Source organism: Manduca sexta, chromosome 20 (assembly GCF_014839805.1).
Source record: "Manduca sexta isolate Smith_Timp_Sample1 chromosome 20, JHU_Msex_v1.0, whole genome shotgun sequence".
Taxonomy (NCBI): Eukaryota; Metazoa; Arthropoda; class Insecta; order Lepidoptera; family Sphingidae; genus Manduca; species Manduca sexta.
The window spans coordinates 8,321,482-8,335,169 of record NC_051134.1 but is presented as its reverse complement, the minus strand read 5'-3'; the positions used below and the strand labels follow the sequence as shown (position 1 = coordinate 8,335,169).

General features: G+C 35.0%; 1 long non-coding RNA gene across 1 annotated transcript in view; it reads left to right on the top strand.

Moving 5' to 3' along the window:
• Positions 1 to 13,688, top strand: part of LOC115446626 — a 70,945-nt gene that overhangs the window by 33,457 nt on the left and 23,800 nt on the right. The window lies entirely within an intron of this gene.

Sequence of the window (13,688 nt, the reverse complement as noted above, 5' to 3'; positions counted from 1 at the left end):
TTGCAGCTTGTGATGAAATATAAATCATAGAGAACGAATATTATACTCCTACAAATATACGAGACTGCATGAGTCTATTCTAAAGACATTACCTAAATGTTCGCTCTACTACATATAAAAGCTAATGTTGCAGTAGCTAACTACGTAGTGTAGAATTCTAGTCTAAACAATTGCTATGGTTGAGCGACCTGTATAGCAATATACTCTGTACGAACGCCTACAATTGTACGCATTGGGTAGGCACACAGAGGTGCTAACAAGAATTAAATTGCAATGTTACATATTTCACCTCACTAATCACATGCTTATTCGACGTCATTGAGTGTCAACAAGCATGAATACCCTTCGGCTACTTAATACTGCTGTATATATACAATACAAGTTACATATCTACCTTAGTACAATTCTAAATCGAATACAAACAGCACTTTGCCGCGAACATCGATTATATAACAGTACATAGCTGACCTAGATACCCACATCCGCCCCCAGGTGGTCGCCACTCGACAGGTGAGCTATCACCATTGGAAGAGGTCGGACCAACCGCGCTCGGAGTCACTGCACACCTGCGTCACTCGCAGGTGGGTACAGGTAGGCGCCGCGCTCGAGGCCACGCCCAGTTTTATCGAGCTGCGCAGGTAAGCTGCGCGCTGATTGGTCAAAGGTGTGACCAGGTATACCTGCAGCAGGTATTCGTCTTCACCAGCCGCGTGACGTCGTGCGTGCGGTAACCTGTGCCGTGAGAGTTGTGTTTTGTGTTTTATCACCGGTGCGATTGTGCGCATGTGTTGGCGGATTGATGTTTCCTTGAGGTGTGCTAAATTTAGTGTAGGTGGGCGCGGCTGACCTTCAGGGAGAGGTCGGGTGACCTTTCGATGAGGTATGTTTTATTTGGTAAAGTTTTTAGGATACGATCAGTATTAAATTTTGGCATTTGATTTGTTGAGTAATTTTATTGATGATTTGTTTTATACACCATGTGCTATAAAATTGTTATACATACAAAAATCATAGTGAGATTAAAAGATAACAAAAGAAACATTAAATACAGTGACCTGCTTATAATCACACACATTTACGTCACATTACGCAAAAACGAAGTTACAAATAATGGACCAAATACAAATAATGTTCAATAGAAAGATATTAGAATTCGTCGCATTTTCACATATATGAAGTATCTATCAATTACAAAGTATTCGTAAAATTTATCGATTGTAAAACATATAAAATATATTTTTTGAATAATTATATTATTGAGAATACTATAATATCAACATAATATTTAAAAATTCCCTCTGTAGCGTGAAATATATTTCTATTGGTTTAACACATAGGTTTCAAGTTAATAAAATATTTAGAAAAAAGGTATTAGTTATATTGCATATGTGTCTTATTTCATAATAGGAAGAATTCCTTCATAGGAAGGAAGAGTTTTTTGGCAGGAGGGACAACTCCTATAATATTTATTTATATAAATCACCATTATCACCACATTGATTTCTTAGGTTTACGCGAATGTACAGTCTGCCCCGTGACCACGAAGGCTGCAAAGTCTTCGAAACACCCGAAGAAAATTGTAATCTAAGAACAAATATAATATTTTTATTTTAATAAATTAGCTATTTAATAACCACAACTAAATTCACCAATAAATACCCCAAAATAATTCCTCGAACCCAATACCCATAGGGAAAATAAAGATCACGACAGCCGAGCAACAAAAGCTCTACCTAATTATAGAAGCACTAAAACCTATCCAGACGTACCTAAGTCCTAGGTAATGAGCCGGCGCTCAAAGGACGCCGGGTGGGCGTAAGGGGGACACAGCGGGAGAGGGGGTGCGGGGCGGGGGTTGAGGTAAAAGCCACTTTAATTATGAAAGAAGATTGAGTGGAGTAATGTTCCTCAGGGCTTCGTTTCAGAGCTTTTTTAAGATTCGTTGTTATTTTTAAGCGGGCGGGCTTATTGCAATTACTACTATTAGCTACACTATTCATTAGCAATAAGATTAACAAATAATAATAAATATACATTTATGCCTTAAATGGCGATCGGCTCATCAATATGATAGCAATAACAAACATAAAAAAAAAAAAGTCGAATTGAGAGCCTCCTTCTTTTTTGAAGTCGGGTAAAAAAGGTAGATGATGCTTGTGTTCCAGTTACGTCTCTGTCCACTCTTTTAGGCTGAAAGCGTTAACTCTCAAACCATATTCAACGCTATTTTCTAAATATATATCATTCCTTTTGACAATTTGAAGAAAAGATAATAAAACTATTTTTACGGATTTTATGGCGGTTTTTATATTATAGAATATGTCGGTGGATATTGTAACTTTGACTTGTCGGATAAACAAAACTTGAATCAGGCCCGTTACCACGAAAGCTGCAGTCTTTGAAAATGATAATACAAAAACCTTGATAATCCGGAAAATAGTTTTATTTCAATGTCTAACATTCGCGTAAACATAAGAAATCATTATTTCTGATTTAATTAATAAATACATTCTTAAACATCCACAACAATTTTTACAACTAAAATCGTCTAGTCAACAAACGCCTCTACTTTTAAACAGCACACACCTTTATATTACAAAGTACTCAAGCTAAAACGTTAAAACAAAAAGCCTCAATACAAAGGTACGTAGCTAGATCAATAAAATACAATCTAACAGATGAAATGGCGAAGTGGTAGTGGTGAGTGGTGAGTGGTACCTATAAAGCCACAACTTAATAACGGGTCCCACCTAACTCGTAACAACTCTTTCTTGCAACCGACGTAATTTACAGCCGCGCCCGATCATAAAAGTGTAGATTAGGGAGTAGGTTTTAGTGATGGGAGGAGCGGTGAGCGTTTTGAGGCGGATTTTACTGGTAGAATATATTTTATATCTGTTCAGATAGCGGCCACTGTACAAGGTGTAAAACCCGTCATAGTTCTCATGTAAGCGTCGCGTTCTGGTAGTAACCTACGTATATTCGGTTCGGTACTAACAAGCCGGCATAAATGTGTCGACTGCCGTGGGGTAATCATCACTCGTCAGTCGACATTCTATCGAACCCCACTCCATTTACCATCAGGGGCAGTGTGGTCACTTCGCTGTATAAGTATAAAAAAGACGGAATTAGAAATACCCCATTAAACCTTGATAATAATTGAATACATTGATGATAGTTAAATGTTTGACGCGTATTAGTTTTCAAGTTACCATTTGGTTACATTTCTAATAGCATTGAGTGAAGAGTCGAAGTATTGAATCAAGGTTTAAATAAGTAGTGTCAACATATGTAGAACTCAATCGTTGTATCCATGATTCTATTTGTAGGTACTTATGAACAGTAGCACTCATATTTTGCCCTCAGATGGCATACACATAGTTTGTCTACCTACCCTATAAGAAATCCTTAATATAGTTACAAACTGCCTCGATGGCGTAGTTGTATTACGATTTAAATACAGTGATGAGGTCTCGGGTTTGAATCCCGGGTCAGGCAGTGATATCGGATTTTCCGATTTAGTATCAACTCGGAGTCTTTGTGCCAAATATGGCGATGTCTCTTACGTCATGTCACGGACCACACGTGCCATTAGTTACGTTAAAATTCTGCCGTCCACTCGGGGATAAAGGCTTCATGTGTGTTAAATTTTTACAGACAAAATCTCCAGTAAAACCATATTTAAAATCGCTGCAATTCCCCGCTCCGCTCAAGCAATGTATCCCAACCCTGCCCAGTAGGAACTCTCTAACTCGGTTTACAGCACTGAATACTGTTCAATTTGCAGTACACCGTGCCGGCTACCGAACCCACTTTGATTTTATCAATAACGCGCTATCGCGTTCGTTACCTATCGCTCATGTCGACTAAATGTAGCTCTTCATTTGATTTAGTTGCAATCTCTGCATCGCGCTTTCAATTAGGGATAAAGTACATACGTTGACTTTAAACCCGAAGGGGTAAATAAAGGCATTTGTTGAGCTTATTTCTGACAAATACGACACGAGGACTCGTCATTCGGTTACTTAAAACTAACACTAAATGGATACACGCTATAATATAATTCGATGCTTTGTAGACTATACAACTGATTTTTGTAAAATCGAATGTTGCTTTCTGATATCAACCTCAGTAATAACAGGAAAATATATATTTATATCTTTACTCATCACGTCGAGTTTACCGTTTAAACGAAGTCATTAGCACTTTAACCAATAATTATAACATGAGATTTACAACTATTGATATAACTACATACATAATGCTATGAAATAAAACAAATTTTCGAATGTTATCGCAGTTTTTTATATTTTAATTTTCGTCCGACGTAACTTTAAGTTTTTGGATGGCAGTCCTCTCCGTAACCATAAGCAGTCTTGGAAACGTCAGGAGAAAATTAAAATATAAAAAAAATCGAAAACTAGTTTTATTTCAATGTACTACGCTCGATAAACACAATAAATCATAGATGGCTAAGCAATACTTTAAATCATATTTTTCTATTATTGAATTTGTGCTCAATATGGCGATAGGCTCCTCCCCTATCACATCATGGGACGGAACACAGTTGACGAAAAGTGGGTGCCCTGTTTGCACCTGTACATAACCTTCGGAGATAAATGCGTGATGTGGGTGTTTTTCTAAAGTAAATTTCTATAAATTCTAATATTGTAAACTTAAAACGATGTTCTTTTAAACCCATATACTGTACCTGCCACATTTGCCCGTACAAATCCGCCCTCTGTTTGCGAGGATGTTTGCAGGTCACCATCGTGGGACGGCCTGTTTGCGCAAGTAAAATGTTTACCATCACTTAACGTCGACCTATAAAACGTTTAAACTACTATTTACATACACACCACTTTACTGGACATGCTTTGAGGTAATAGAATATAGGTTGTGTGTGCCAAGATATTCTAGATTCTAGTACTAAATATATATGGATAGTGAAAAGTTATAGAGATGCATCACCTAATAAAATCTCATAGACATTAGAGTAAAAATAATACTGGGTATACCGCTGAAGTTTTTGAAAATAAACCGAACTATAAGGATTCGATGCTTAATTTAGCTAAGATATTTCCTACTACAAATTTACGGTTAGTGAAATTCGCACTTAATGCACATATTATCTCAGCCAGTATGATCGACTTAATGGAAAATGCCTTCAATAGGAGAAAGGCATAGTACATACAAAATAAAAAGCTACAACATTCCTGTCCAAGACACTGCAGGACAAATTATTAGTGCATTATTACAGCCATTAGATTTTTTGCGGACACTTAATCTCGGTACGGTACAGGCGTCGTTACACTAATTGTGGCGTATAATAAAGCTATAATCGCGCTCTTTGCCACTACAAATATCCACTAATGTGTCCGACATTATCGTTAACTCACTTACCACTGATAAATTTACTTTACTATACTAAAGATGTAGTCGTAGCGAAGACTAACTCTTAAAGCAAACTTTTCCATTATGGTACTAGGATACAAACAATTGTATACGTATAGTGTCGACAGCGTAGTTGGTATATAATTTAAAAGGCACTTACTAAAAAGAAAATATTGAATGATATAGGAAATATACATGTGATGGAAACATGTTGATAGGCTTCATACACCTTTGGAATTGTTGTGGAACAGTCGCAGGTACCAACACGACATTACTAAGTTGAGCGATTTTTACAAACACAAACGTAATTTTAAAGATATCAACCCTAATTTTTATACAATAAACCTAATACAAGTAATTTAGAAATATATTACAACACACCATATGCACTACTACGTACTACTCTGTTCACAATTTTTAATCCCGCTCATTAAAAGCCAAAGCAAACACGATTCCACAGTCCACGGTCCAATATCAAACGTAAATCAAAAAGTCTTTGACGCTCTGTATTCGGTTGTTTCATTACTTCCCCACACGGTTTTTCGAGCCAGTTCATCGCTACCGGTGTATTCATAAGCGCCGTCGTCGTCCATATTACCTAGCCTTTATTACATTCCACTGACGGGGCGGTCATTTTTTTAGCCGCCATTATATTCACGTTGCGGTAATATCACTTCGTTCTAGATGTCTTTGTGGTTTACTTTTGCTTATTGCTTTTAGACTTTATCTAACTTCGAGTTAATACTATTGGTATTGGTATTTAGTAAAGTATATGGCTTAGACGCGGCGATGCTAATTTCGACTCATGACAAGAAAAATGATATGGGTTTTAAACGTAATTTGCTTGGAAGTAGAGAACCAAGTAATGATCACGCAGATCTAGACCTTTTTCATAACAAACCCCGTTATGAGTATAATGTAATTAAGCTGTTCCTAAATAGTTTATAATAAATGCAAATAATATATGTATAGGTATAAGATTTTTGTTTATTATTTAATGTCTAGTTAATAAATAAGGATATCATTTGTTTTACAGAGTTTAAACTTATTAAAATGTTACGTTTTCAATTTTTTAATAAAAATTATAACACCAAAACTACTAGTAGTACTAGTAGTACTAGTAGTACTAGTAGTTAGTACTGTAAACTTACGTTGAATTTGTAATAAATAAATAAATGATTATGTCAAGCGAAAATCGAATCTACAGACAATAAAAAACCTGCAAATATGATGAAAAACATTCGGTAGTCGCTGCCACTTTTTTATAAATAAATTGGACAAGGTTGAAACATACTTCATCGAATATTTCGTACATTCTAACACCCTTAAATTGGTGCTTATTAGCGTTGAGATATGATGTATAATATCCGGCTCTTTGATCTCCATACATCGGTATTAAGTAAGAAATGTGTTTTTTGATAATAAAATGTTAAATGTGACAGAAATGTTTTCCGTGCTGTGTGGGAAATAATTACTAATTAGTAAGCTATGTTCCGGGACTTGAGAGAGATCTTATAGCTTGGAGTATGTATATTATTAGACTATTATAATATAACAAATTTATTATAATACTGATTTTTTACAATTAAGGCGTGGAGGAAAAATAAATATACAATAGAAACTAGGCCTAGCAAGAAATACAAATAACGACCTTATTGCAAACCGCGATTTTTTCGAGACAACACTTGGATAAACTTAGTTAATTAAAAAAGTGCTTTACATTAATATTGCTTTAGCTTGCGACTCCGCCCGCGTAAATATGTTTTTCCGGGATAAATATTTTCCCGGAATAAAAGTAGTCTATAGCACTGGGGAGTAATGAAGCTAATAGAGAAAAAAAATTAAAAATCAGTTTCGTAGTTCCCGAGATTAGCATGTTCAAACAAACTAAACTCTTCAGCCTTATATATTAGTATAGATTTAACACTTTTATTTAGAATTTCTTAATACGTCGGTGTTTCATATGCAAAACTCCTATTTAAATAGTTATTTATATCGGCAGAGATGTGCATGGACTGTGGTGTTTCTATGCTAAAGGCATAGCATGGTATCTCTGCATAATGATGGTGAACTGTAAGGCTTAACCACTTAACAATCGCTTTCTGAAGAGCACAGCAGGGTGTCTCAGAATAATTATTGTTGAAAAGTACCACTTAAGCACTTAACAGTCGCTTTCTATAAACGACCACAATCTCAATAATCAATCTGATTATAAGAAAAAATCAATCTAAATCTAATTCTGATCCATCTTTAAATAGATAATAAAACAATTTGGATAGTTTATTCAAAATGGCCTTCTATCATTTTCAATTCAGAAATCTAGATAAAGATGCTATTAACAAGAAGTATTAGTCTATTGACATTCAGTCAAAATGTTTATTAAAATGTGACAACTGAGTGAGTACAAACACACCGCCTGATGGTAAGCGTCACAACCGGCCGTACAAATAAATTGTTAGTTTATTATCCATTCATTACGTGTGTTTCAGAGAAATTGTTGCAACATACACCAATGTTTGTCCAAGGTGGATTGAACCCATTAGAACCTGCGTCACAAGTCGCTGCTAAATCATAAATAGAGTAGGCGACGCGTGCGCATATCGTGCGGCCACTGTTATTAGTGGGTTCTGATAAATATGTATAAAATTTTTGTATGTACGTATGTTTCCCTTATATTTATATATATATATAAAGTTTCTGTGTTATGGAGGTATCATCCAGCTTATTAAAGAGTTATAATACAACTGCTTGATTATCTTTTCCTTTAAAAAATCAGCATGATTACCTATCTGTCTTCCGTTGAAGTTAAAAATAAGTGGAGGATAAAAATTGGCTATAATAATATATTTAATATAATATATTGAAGTTTAATAGATATTTTAAAATTGGATAGTCATTTTTAATAAAGAAATGCTGAATATTCCTCTGTATTTATATTCACTATGTTCTTCACAGACAATTGTTTCAATGGGCATGTTGTATTTTTTTTATTTAAATATCAATATGTCATAGATAAATATTTTACTCTAAAACATTTTTCTATTACGCAAACTGACTATATATTTTAAAGAAACTCAGGTTTGAAACCTAGTTATATAAATATCGGTCACATCACAGCCAACTCGTTTGTATAAAATGGCGGCGGAAACGCTCTTTGACGAGTGGCGATGTTTTTCGACGAAAGCTCCGTGTTTTGCTAATATTTCATCACTAATATATTAGTATCTAAATAAAACTCGTGTTCATATAAAATGTGTGACAGGTTGTGTTTGTACTGACATATGAACCGGGTCATTTAATATTAAAATATATTTTTATGTTAATAAATGATAAGACGTGCAACTTGCTTGAATGGTCCTACCTATGCCCCACAAACAGTATTATTACATTACACTCGAAACATTAAATTATAAATATTAGTAACGTTGCTGAAAATACAAGTTTCCTGAGACATTCTTCTTACATAACAAAAATAATATATCTGTACGAATACTGTCCATTGCTGCGCACGGGCATGCAAGGGTTAAGGCCTTAGTCCCCCACGCTAGCTCAGTACGGATTGGCAAACTTTACACATCTTCAAAATTCTTATAGAGAACTCTCAAGGTTTCCACACAATGTTTTCTTTCACCATTAAAGTGAAAGATAATTGATAAATAATAATTACGTTACTTTGAAAAGTCAGAGATATGCCTTGGGTTCTGAACCTGTGATTCTTTGTCACAGTAGTATCTTCTACTCTCAACTAGATTAATTTGGCTATACTGCCAAAAGGCGTGATACGATTGGTGTCAAAATATCATTCACATTAATTCACTTAATATTTTTTTACACATGTTAGTCACAATTAACACCTATATAAACTTATTTATTTTAACTATGAATTCTTAGCTCATTAACGCTGTAATCTGAAATAACCCTCACTAAGGCGCTCTAGTTAGAGCAGTACATTGGACCAGTCTCTACATTATGTAGAGCGCCGGTGTATGCAAGCAAAGTACGATAATCTATGTCGGGGCGCCGCGGGCCGCATGATTAGCCGCTCTGAGAGCCTTTTAAAAGCCTTAAAAGGTGCTAACGTACCCAGAAAGTGCAAAGAGTATTAGGCAGAATCGATACTATAATGAAATATGTCTCATTTATCGGAGGGACTGGTTTGATACCGAGTTGAATATTTCTTCTAGTTAATAAAAGTGTTTCTTTGTGTTAAATATATTACAATAGATTTACTTACTGGATATTACTAGATTTAAGATCTATCGCACAGCGTATTTCAGAGTTTGTACCACAAAATGTTGGTGCATTGAAGCTTACATTTGGAGATAAAAGTCATAAGTATATGTGTATATTTAATAAAATCTGTTTACACCCTATCATATTTTGCATCTCATCTCATCAGCCTACAAGTGTCCATTGCTGAACATAGGCCTGCCCTAGAGCGCGCCACGTTGCTCATATATAGATACAATAATTGCTCCAACATATGGAGATAAAATTAAAATCTGTTTACACCCTATCATATTATTTATATACAAAAAATATATGGAGATAAAATGCGTCAAGAAATGAGTATGTTTAACAAGGAGATTAGTGTATGTAGGGCCTTATAGACTGTACCGTCTGCGAGCATACTCTATGCGCTGGGCGGCCGGGCGCGGCTCATTACTCGGCGATAATGAATGCCAGCGCACGACGCGGCTGCACGCCCGCTGTACCCACGGCACCCGCGCCGCCTGCTTCTGCAACATAGACAAGATAGAGTTGTAAAGCTATGGTGGGATAGTAATGCCAAACATCTGTAGTCGGTATTCAACGACACAGGAGCGGCGCTTTTTTTTCTAAAACTGTTGGTTCTTTACTGGATGTATATAACATAACTTAAGGAAACTTCTCGAAAGAAGTAGGAACATAGAAGGCATTGTGACATGTGTCAAATGTAACAATTATATGAGATGCCTTAGGAGTTAGAATGTGCATACTCGTTTTTTAAGAATATTAGCTCATTGAATTGCCTGCATGTTAATTTGTAGCCACGTTTACAGAAAATGATTATGCGTAAACTGGTGATACCACTTTATCCTACAAAAACCTCGGCTAAAGAGTCCCTCTGTCTACCTTAAAACTATTATACACCACACAATAATTTTAATCTATACAAAATAAGCCTACCAATCCCACGTATCCGAAAACTGTCACCGGCGTTCCAATTTTAAATATTTTCAAAAGAAAATGTCGGACCTCCGTCACATTCGGCCAATGAATGGCGGGCTCAATTAAAGAAGCACCCTGTGGTTAATAAACCGACGTTTAGGACTTTTCATTACACCATGTATAAATGGCGCGTACAAATATTTTTAATCCGATACCTCATACATCTTGCGCAGTTCATTTTGCTGTCGGGAACGTTTACTAGACTCTATTTTGCATACAATTTTCTATCTTATCCCCGTAAATATAGCTTTCAATTTCTTTAGCACTGTGTTTCGATTACATGTGATACTGGTCGGTAGAGTAAAGTGTATCTTATTGATTGTGATATATGGTTGAGTTTTGTATATCCCCTAGCTGAGATAACAAACTGCGAGGCTATGATAGAAGCGCTTTCATGTGCGGATATTGCGTTGCTGGACTCGGCCAGTTTTTGTTGTGGACAGGTAAAAGGGTGTCTTATAAAGTAGGAAATATTTATGAATACCCGGTTATTATATTATTTTGGTAAATGTTGGATATTTTGAGTTAAGTTATGTTCCATTTATGAACATGCTTCGTGGGATATATTCATATTACTGAACATTGTTTAATGCAACTACATGAAGAGACAAGGAAGACACTTATTTGATACTAAGCATTGTGATTGTTATTTAGCAATAGCAACTTCATCCACAAGTTTGCAATACAAAAGCCTATATGACACCGAACTGTGTAGACTGTAGAGCATTCTTAATCATTAAAGCGTATACTTGATTTGAATATGTAGTATTCTGATATAATGTTCGCACTACTGCAACTAATATGTAAAATCCATTATATATTCGTAATGAATATACATAATTTCTTTTCTGGGAGGAGATGTGATTTTAGAGTAATTAAAAATTTTATTCCACTATTTTAGAAATTATTGTTACACTATTGCAATTGTCCGTGTATAATACACATTATTTAATTTATATTAAATTAATAATAATAACAATATCAAAGATATGCCTTTATCCGAAACAAAATCGCATTTCAAATTTCGAACTAACGTTCATTTGTCACAGTATTTCAAAACAGCACCCGTAACATCCTAACTTCCAGCTCATCACTTATCTAAAATCATCTTTATCCCAAAGCAGTAAAGGAGGTTTTTAAATACCGAGTTGTAAGCGCAAAACAAATTTCAAATAAAGAATGAGTAGCTAAAGTACAGCACACACTCGCCGACACGTGGCGAGAGATATTCGCAATTAGGCTCGCCATTGACTGCGTATCTTTAGCGGAAGGTGACTGACGCGAACTCACGTCAGCCATTTTGTTCCTCACCGCATGAGTGGAAATGAATTGGATGAAATAATTGTTCCATCGTTAGTCCTGTGAGAAAGTTTGTGAATGCATTGATGATCAAAAGATTCAATCAGTCATGTGTAGGGGAGTCATACCAATAGGTATGAGTGCTTTGACGTGATTTGTGCTCGCAATTTATGTTTTATGCTCTATTTATGTACGTCTAATGGTTTTAAGGGTTCCTTAGTCCTTGTACGTGTAATAAAATTAAAAAAGGATATGCAATCGTTAACTTACTTTAACAGGGAAAAATTGCAAAAACAATTAATCCCTTCCTCATTTCCAATTCCCTATGTTTTCTAGTCGCCAACTGTTTTGGTGTTCATAGAAAGCGATCACCTACTATCAACTTATATTCCATCTTGTTTGCTTCCTGCTAGAATAACAACAATCTTTATATCTTGTAATAACAATTATTTATTCAATTAATTAGTGACGTTATAGTTATTATTATTTTTTAAAATATTTTTAATATTTTGTTGTTTTAAATGATAACCTTCATACAAGTTTTTATTTATTAATAAAAATATTTTGACGAAGTTAAAATATTTGTAATTTCAATCAATTTTATATGCGATAGTAATATTGCAGTATGTTTTCGTTTCAGCAAACGAAAGGATTCACTCAAATAAACATTCCCAAATCCTTATCAGTAGCAATTCCGAAATCCCTTCGCATTACTTTCACAACGAAAAACATATAAATAACCATAATTATAACAAATCAATGGTTTACAAAAAACAAGAGATTGCTCAATGTATCGAGAACATATAGACATACAGAGCCAATGGGCCGAGCGTATGGATGTGCTGTATTGTTCGCGCGACACGCGCTATTAGATATCCAAATCATAAATATGGAATGCGTAAACAAAGTGACCCGGTTTTGAGTTATTACTATTGAATTTTTCAAAATGGATCCACTTTTATTGCTTTTTTTATTTTAGCATAGTTATGCTAAGATGAAATATCATTATTAAAGAAATTCTCTAATGGAAGCTTTGTGCTTTTGGGTGACAGTTGTAGTAGATTGGTTTTAAATTAAGTGGCCTTCTCGATTCAGGATTTAGGTTTTTTGTTTTTTTTATAGCTTAAGTTTTTTTACTTTTAGCTGTTAGATCCGCATATACATAGGCTGATCCCGGAACACGACATACTTATTTGGGCCACTATGGCGGGTTTTAACAACTTGTACGGTGGTTGCTATCCGGGCGGATATAAAATATCCGAATATCCTATCACTAGCGATATCCGAAACTAGGGTTGACAACAATTTCTTGTCGGACACGTGGGAGCCACGTACACAAGGTGCGGTGTTCGCTAAGTGAATTCGTATGTACACGCCACCTCCAATAAGCCCGCACAAACCAATCATCATTACAAAAGGGTCACAGTCAGGGTTGCCACTTCGCATTTTTCATGGGATATTTTGGTTGGATCAAATTCGAGAATGCATTTATCTGGTTATGGGAAAGGTAGGTAAACTGAATAACTTAAAAAAATAGTTATTTTAGTATTTATATTAAATGTTATAGGTTAAAAGAGACCTGATATTTTAAAATCCTGTTCTTATAATAAATATACTAATTTTGTAAAAGATAAACCTATAAAGTTATTGAACTCTTTGAAAACAGTGTTTTAATTTTTATGAAGATTATATCGTCTATTAAATGACAATTACATAATTTGCTTTTGTTTAACGAAGTGTAATCAACTGAAATAAAGCAATAAAAAAAATATTTAATTTGTTGT